The sequence below is a fragment of the Rhipicephalus sanguineus genome, chromosome 9, assembly GCF_013339695.2.
Source record: "Rhipicephalus sanguineus isolate Rsan-2018 chromosome 9, BIME_Rsan_1.4, whole genome shotgun sequence".
NCBI lineage: Eukaryota > Metazoa > Arthropoda > Arachnida > Ixodida > Ixodidae > Rhipicephalus > Rhipicephalus sanguineus.
The window spans coordinates 91,410,817-91,419,583 of NC_051184.2; positions in this window are offsets into that span (position 1 = coordinate 91,410,817).

An 8,767-nucleotide genomic window follows, 5' to 3' on the forward strand; every position below is an offset into this window, starting at 1 on the left:
CGACGCCACTTCCCGGGCTCTCCCTCCGTACAGCCAGCGCCCAAAGTATTCACCCTACAGCGGTGTGCACAGCCCGCGTCATGATTAAGGATGCTCTGTACGCCGTCGAATTGATCATAATTCCAGCATGCTCTCACGACGTCATCCTAGGATGGGATTTTCTCTCCCACCACGACGCCGTGATTCATTGCGCACCCGCCGAAATAGAGCTCTCACCATTCTCTGATCTGACGCCGGCTGACAGTCCATCGTCTGTGAGCAAGGTACTCGTCAAAGACGACACCAAACTGCCTGCATACTCGTCAACGGCGGTGTCCGTCTACTGCGCCAGTCTCTCCGACACCGTCGCGCTCCTCTCGCCATTCGACCGTGTTTGCACGAGGAAAGGCTTGCTGGTGCCCTTCGCGACCGTGCAAGTCACTCAGGGCAGCACGTCAATTTTTGTTATCAACCCATCTCCGTATAGTGTTACGTTGGTGCGAGGAGAATGTCTCGGCAGCGTGGAACCCCTCGAAGACGCACAAGGTATGGACGAACCAGATGGTACGCACTGCCCCAGTTCCGGCACGCTCAGTTCTGTTACCACGTCTGGTTCATCGCCCGCTGATGTATTTGCTTCTTCCATTGCTGACAACCTTACGCCGGTCCAGCGTTCCCAGCTTCTGGACCTCTTGGAAGAATTTCGCGCTTCTTTCGATATTGCTCAAACTTCTTTCGGCCGCACGTCCACCGTTACGCATCGCATCGACACTGGCGCGCAACCACCACTGCGGCAACGTCCATATCGCGTATCTCCCACAGAACGCCGCGTAATCAACGAGCAAGTCGACGACATGCTTCGACGCGATGTTGTTCGACCATCTAACAGCCCCTGGGCGTCTCCTGTCGTACTCGTTGCGAAGAAGGACGGTTCTGTGCGGTTCTGTGTGGACTACAGACGACTCAATAAGATCACTCGTAAGGACGTGTATCCACTACCGCGAATAGACGACGCGATTGACAGCCTACAAGGAGCCGAATTCTTTTCATCTATCGATTTGCGCTCAGGGTACTGGCAGGTACCTATGGCTGATGACGCTCGACCGAAGACCGCCTTTGTCACGCCCGACGGCTTGTACGAATTCAACGTCATGCCGTTTGGGCTGTGTAATGCGCCCGCCACCTTCGAGCGCATGATGGATACTGTTCTGCGCAACCTGAAATGGCACACGTGCTTGTGCTACCTCGACGACGTCGTCGTTTTCGCTCCAGACTTCTCCACGCATCTTCAACGCCTCCGGCATGTGTTGACGCGTTTGAGCGACGCTGGTCTGCAACTGAATCTAAAGAAGTGCCGATTTGCAGCACGGCAGATGACAATACTCGGCTACGTCGTGTCCAAGGACGGAATTCTTCCCGATCCAGCCAAACTTCGGGCCGTGACCAAGTTCCCGAAACCTACGTCCGTCAAAGAACTGCGCAGTTTCGTAGGACTGTGTTCCTACTTTCGACGCTTCATTCGAAACTTCGCGACTATCATATCACCGCTGACGAAGCTCCTCGGAAATAACGGGCCCCTCCATTCGTGGTCGTCGGAGTGCGACGACTCTTTCGCAAAGCTCCGTCATTTGTTGACGTCGCCTCCCATACTACGCCACTACGACCCTACGGCCCCTACAGAGGTACACACAGACGCCAGCGGTGTTGGCCTTGGCGCTGTCCTTGCGCAGCGCAAACCAGGGTTCCCTGAATACGTCGTGGCATATGCAAGTCGTACGCTTACTAAAGCCGAGACCAATTACACCGTCACCGAAAAGGAATGCCTGGCGATCATATGGGCCCTTACAAAGTTCCGACCCTATTTATATGGCCGTCCATTTGATGTCATCACCGACCATCATGCACTATGCTGGTTGTCGTCATTGAAGGATCCCTCGGGCCGTCTCGCCCGTTGGGCACTTCGCCTGCAAGACTACGACATCCGCGTGCTGTACCGCAACGGACGACAGCATGCTGACGCCGACGCCCTCTCGCGCTCCGCCTTGCCTGACGACAAGGCCTCCTGCTCAGTATCTCACAGTATTGCTGTTTCTTCTATCGATGTTCACACCATCGCTACCGAGCAGCTCAGGGATAAGTGGATCGCCTCGCTGATAGACTTGCTCACTGATCCGTCGGCAACATCAACCACTCGCGCGTTGCGTCGTCAAGCCCACCATTTCGCCATTCGTGACGACCTACTGCACCGACGCAATTACAACGCCGACGGCCGCCAGTGGCTACTTGTGATACCCCGAAGTCTGCGTGCTGAAATATGCGAGTCTTTCCACTGTGATCCGCAATGCGCGCACTCTGGGGTATCTAAAACTTACCACCGCATTCGACAACGATACTTCTGGCGAGGAATGTACCGCTACGTGCAGAAGTTCGTTCGCTCCTGCCTCGATTGCCAACGCCGAAAACCTTCAACGCACGTGTCACCCGCCGGTCTACAACCATTACCTTGCCCGGGCCGTCCGTTCGGGCGCGTGGGCATCGACTTGTACGGACCCTTCCTCTGACATCGGCTGGTAACCGCTGGGCCATCGTCGCTGTTGACCATCTAACGCGATACGCCGAAACCGCCGCACTCCCACAGCGGCTACAGCGCGCGATGTTGCCTCCTTCCTGCTACACGATTCATGCTGCGTCACGGTCCACCCCAGGAGCTTCTCAGCGATCGAGGCCGTGTCTTCCTGTCGGAAGTCGTCGAAGCCATTCTAAAAGATTGCCGTGCTGTTCACCGCAAAACTACTGCTTACCACCCGCAGACGAATGGGCTCACCGAACGCTTTAACCGCACGCTCGGCGACATGCTCTCAATGTACGTCGCCACCGATCACACAAATTGGGATGCCATTCTGCCCTTTGTCACCTACGCCTATAATACCGCCCCTCAGAGCACTACTTGTTTTTCACCCTTCTTCCTATTGTACGGAAGGCACCCGTCGCACACCATCGACACGATACTCCCATACAAGCCGGATTCAACTGAGTGTGCGCCGATATCTGACACAGCCAGGTTTGCGGAAGAGTGTCGCGAGCTTGCCAAGACGTTTACATCGCAGGAACAAGAGCGGCAGAAGAGCATTCGTGGTGGAACCACCACTTCTGAGTCCACGTTCCTCCCTGGAGCGCTCATATGGCTCTCGGTCCCTACCACTGCAACTGGCCTCTCTACAAAACTACTGCCGAAATACGAAGGCCCCTACTGGGTCGTCGAGCGCACATCCCCGGTCAACTGATCGAACCCATCGAACCATCTTCGGACATGCGCCGTCGAGGGCGCGACATCGTCAACGTGGAGCGCCTCAAGGCCTACTATGACCCACTCATAGTGACGAGCTGTTAGGTCGCCGGACGGCTCCCTTGTCGTACCCGGGGGAATTGTAGCGAAGCCTTTATTGAGTAATGGGTTGCGCTCTCTATAGCCTTCTAGTGGGTCGTCCCCTTTGGCTCTTCGCGCTCGCGCTCTGACTCCGTGTTTTTGCCTTGACTGTCGCTATTGCATATCGTCGCCGACTACCGTCCAATAAACGCCTCAACAATAATAATAATATCAAATGTGATGATGATGATCTTTCAGCGTTTTGCAGCAAGATATTGAAGTAAGAGTGGTGCGAGTTGGTTTGGGAAGGCACAGCGCAACTGAGACAATGGACAAGAATACGCTCGTTTGTGTTGCGTGTTCTTGTCCATTGTCTCAGTTGCGCTGTGCCTTCCCAAAGATATTGAAAATACTTGAGAGTGCCGAGAAACCACTCAGTGAAGCAGCGCACGTAGAAAATAAACGGCAAATTGAATAAACCAACGCCTAATATAGTTCCAACAAATCTGTCTGGCAAATACTTGTTTTTGTAAATTTTTCAGCTCCATGTAGTGATAAGGGTGCTGACGCGCGGGCCGGCTGGCGATCGCGCAAACTGTTATAAAACAAATGATTACTATGGTAGCGCAAACAAATCGGACGCAAGAAAGACACACGAGGACACCCGGCGCCGTGTGCCTTTCTTGTGTTCCATTTATTGTGTCTTGTGTCCGATAGCCACAGTAATCAGGAAATGTCATACAAACAAGCCCCATTGGCAACTTTAGCAGTTGAAAAATTCTGCAACTGAGAATTTTGTGCATAATGCGAGCAGAACATCCTATATTATACTTCCTTAGAGCCTCGCCAAATTACAAATCTGAAAGTGTATCGTAAATATTGATTGTAAACTTTCTGGCATTGATCATACACAGTATGCACAGGTCAGTGCAGCACACGTACAATACAATTCTCAGCTCACGGATAAACTGTTCTATCCACGCATACCGATTTGCCATGTCATTCGGGTGCACAGGTTCGGCGACTGAAGTACCCTCTGATAAGTGACTGATCGATTGACGCATCCGAAGGCGCTATGTGCCGAGTCATCGGTTCCTTCTTGGCCGTAATCGGGCATTCCGGTGTTGTTGCTGCTTCTCTTGAATTGGAACACGGAATCTTTGTCGGGAAGTAGGTGAGGATCGTGTTCGACTGGCACGTCAGCGAGATGTCTGGTGTGGTAGGTCACTGTCGACGCAGACTCGCACAGCAGACACAGAAGCAAGTTATAGCAAAGCGAACTTTTCCGCCCGATGTACAACATACAAAAAAGAAGTGGTAAAAAGAGAGAGAGCGAGAGTTGCCTATTGAAAAAAAAAAGAAAGAAAACGTGGTACACCTTTCGCATTTTCCAAAGCCCCTTTTTCTTGTCCCACGGCCTTCAAAACATTTACTCATTCTGCCACGTAGTCTTACTCATCCCGTCTTCGCAACGTATGGATTTCGCATAGCATTCGTGCTTGCTTGGGGTCCCTGCGTGTGTGCAGTACTGCGGCATGGCTGTCGACGCACACACTGTTGGTCCAAGGCTTGCTCAGAAATGCAGGAACGACAGTGTATGTGCTTAAGCTAATATCGTCATGTGCTCGAGCTGTACCAACACCACCTAGACTGAAAAAAGTCTAGGTGGTGTTGGCTGTACGCTGTACGGCCTCTGGGGTTTGCCGTCGCTTTGACGAATGAGCCGCGTACTACGAGGTCGCCTTTCTTCTCGCCGCTCCAATGCACCTCGTCCGTCCGCTGTCAACAAAGTTAAGAAAAAATGCACGATCACCCCGCTGGCGACAACATTTGCCTGCACAAGACGCAAGCCCCGAAGAAAACAGAAAACACTTGTTTCGAAGCGCCGCCGACGGCCTCTTGTCTTTGGAACTTTGAGTGAGCAGTGTCCCTACGTTTCGGAATCCATACGGTTCTTTCTTGAGAGTTCGAGAGAGCGAGACAAACGAAGAAGGCTTCTTTTCTTGTTCGGCCGGTATGAAAGGGTGAGTCAGGAGGCGGCGGTGCTCGTCAGCAAAATGACAGAGGAGTGCTAGGGCTTGACCGGTGGGAATGAGTTGAAGAGTAGAAGGGGGTGGGGAGCTCCTTTGGCGTGTGGATGTGTCGAGCTAAACTGTTAGATGAGAGACAGGGAAAGGGGGTACTTGGAGTGCCGAACTGTGTGAGCTGTAAGCAGACATCTTTTTTTCTATTTTCTTAGGCTCTGCGCAGGGAAAAGCGAAGACGCTACGTGTAGGTTGCCTTCAGCGTGGTTCACGATTGGGTAGCTTGTATCTGCCAGCATTCATATTTCTGGTAATTGGTTTCAGCTGCGAGGACTACAGTTTCAAGAAAATTGATTCGGCGGTCTGCGTCTTTGCAAAATTGTGGACGTCTTTCCCGTCCTTCTTACAGGTTCTCAGTTCCGCTGATGCAGCGGGCGTCGCAGCCAGTACAAGCAGTTTTGTTGAGGATGCCTCGGGTTCGCTCTTCCGGTGGCCATCTTTTGGAGAAGGCAGAGAACGCGCTATTGTGCTCGTAATGCTGAAAACATTTTCACGAACCGCCCGTCCCCATCGTCGGCTGCGGGCCACGCGCTCGGAGGGGGGGGGGGGATATCAGCAAGACAGTTTCTTTTTCCTTCTTTTTTCGGCACCCTATTACGCCGACGGCTTTTCGAACATGTGGTTTCGCTTAGAAGTCGCGCACGCGGCGCCGTTTGCGGTTTCGAACTGGCTTCGGCCCGGGCTTTATCCCTCCCGTTTCGGACGATTCAGAGCCTGAATGTCCAACGAGACGGAATGTACAACGAGACTGAATGTCCAATGGGTCACGTGACCGGCGAGACTGAATGTCCAACGAGACGGAATGTCCAACCGAGACGGAATGTCCATCGAGACTGAATGTCCAACGAGACTGAATGTCCAACCGAGACGGAATGTCCAACGAGACGGAATGTCCAACGAGACGGAATGTACAATCGAGACGGAATGTCCAACGAGACTGAATGTCCAACGAGACGGAATGTCCAATTTAGAAGAGATAAACGTGTCCTCGTTTGAAATTTCTCAGACAACTTATTCATTGGGTTAAGATAGCCTAACGGAAGATCGCATTTTTTTGTGTGTGTTTTGCAAATATTGACTGTCTGTGGCGTCGGGCGTCGTATTTTTGTTTCCGTATTCGCTTTACTGCATTTACCATAATTTCAAGTTTTGTTAGTTTTATTTCTATTTTGTATTTTTAGTTTTCATGTGTATATTGAATATGTTACTTTAATGCTTTATTTTGGTTGTTTGCATACTTTGCTGTTCCTGTTTATCTTTGTCATAAATCGGACATCACAGCCCCTTAAAGGATTACGAGAGAGGGCGCTCCCTCGTCCACTCTGTACGGTATCTACCTGCGTTTAATCCCTGAGAGTGTTACCAGCGCCACTCGTAGCTAAGGTGGCGAGTGTGAAACACTTTTTGCCAGAAAGCGTCACGAGGCAGAACGAATCCCTTGCTATGAAAGTGCGAAAGAAGAATAGTTCGAGAGACTCAGTTATTTGTTAGAAAACCAACAGCCAATTAAGCCAAATAAAACATTGGGGACATTATTTGTTGCTTTATTTAAATGCGATGTAATAATTATAACCCATATGCAAAGGAATCCAAGTAGACGAAAAAACACCCTTTCCATCGGTGGGATCCGAACCCGCAACCTTATAATTACGGCGACGATTTGCGCTTGCTAACACTCCCAGGGATCAAGCTCACGTAAATACCCAACAAAGTGGACGAGGGAGCGCCCTCCGTCGTAGCTTAATTGTTAGAGCATCAGACGCGTAATGCGAAAGTTGTGGGTTCGAATCCCACCGAAAGAAAGTGTGCTTTTTCGTCCCATTTAAGTCCTTTCAATTTAGGTCATATTCATTATACTACAGTTAAAACGATCAACAAATAACGTACCTATGCTTTCCTTGGCTTGATTGTTGGCTTTCTACGAGCCCCTAGAACAATTCTTCTTTCCTCTTAAAGAATGCGGGTCGAAGAAGCTAGGGAGGAAATTTTCCTTTAAAAGTAAATTCTTGGGTTTTACGCGCCAGAACCACGAAATGATTATGAAGCATGCTGAGTGTGGGATATCAGCTTTAGTTTTGACTAACTTGATGGAAACATGTCATGGCATTCCGGCTACAAGAGAACTGCAGGCCGGTCTAGGAAAGACCATGCCGTTAAAGAGGTGATGTCACCAAATTCAGAGGCTATAAAAAGCCTGCTGTAGGCTTTCTCTGTAAGCAAGGACGCTCAGCACGAAGTATTGCACGCAGCAAACGTTTAGAACATATTTTAATTCACTTCCAAAGTCTGTATAAACGCTCATTCTCGCAATCGAGACCCATCGCTAGCGCGACTGACACCGACGTCACTGTGTAGGAAGCGTAACGAAAGTTTTAGTGACGTCACACCACATTAGAGTGACGTGCAATGAGCGGTGACCTACACCTCCGCTGCACCGGGCCAGTCAAGAGAGCATCAGGCCATCCGCTGCGAACTGCTCATTTTTTCTGAGCTTATTGCCGAAGTAGCCAATCTTGCTCGCGTTTTGCAAAGTGCTTCGCGTGAATAATTTTTCATTACAACACATAGCATACAGGTAATCGTTGGCGACGATAAAACCGTTTTTATGATGTTTAAAATCATTTGAGGACTTTTCAGAACCGGCCTGAACACGAGCTTTTCTATTACTCTTCCAATGATGTCGATATTAGCGCTGTGAAGCTCAAGTGAAAAAAAAAAAACTGGGTCGGGAACACACTTGTACGCATTACAGTGAAAGAGCGTCAGCGATTACAATTACCTTTTAAAAAAAACTAACGGATTACCGAGAAAAAACTGAAAGCTAATCGATTACTCAACAAGGTGAGGTACCGGGTTATTTGGTTTTGCATAATTGTTAAACTGTGGTAAAGTTACAGGTACATATTTTTAGGGAGGACGCACATAACAAAAGCATGAAAAGCGCAATCTTTCAACTCGATTTGTTGAAAAGGCATCAAGTTATATGAACACGAGCAAACGGGTGCAAAAGGGAGCTCTTTAAATATTTTTTCTTATATTTAAATACTTCTTTTTTGCGTCTTCTTTATTATTTTATTCCCTCGTGTCTTTGCGCTTTCTCTCTCTCTCTCTCTCTCTCTCTCTCTATATATATATATATATATATATATATATATATTCTTGCCGTGCGTAATACGCAGTCTCAGTGCCACGTCCTATCACGACGAAACGAATTTTCACGCACGTCGCAAATGTTAGGGCACATTCGGAAAATTTTCACAGCAAATATTGGGATGTGTGGAACGAAAACGGAAAAGTGAAATTTGTGACCGGGACGGAATGTCCAACGAGACGGAAT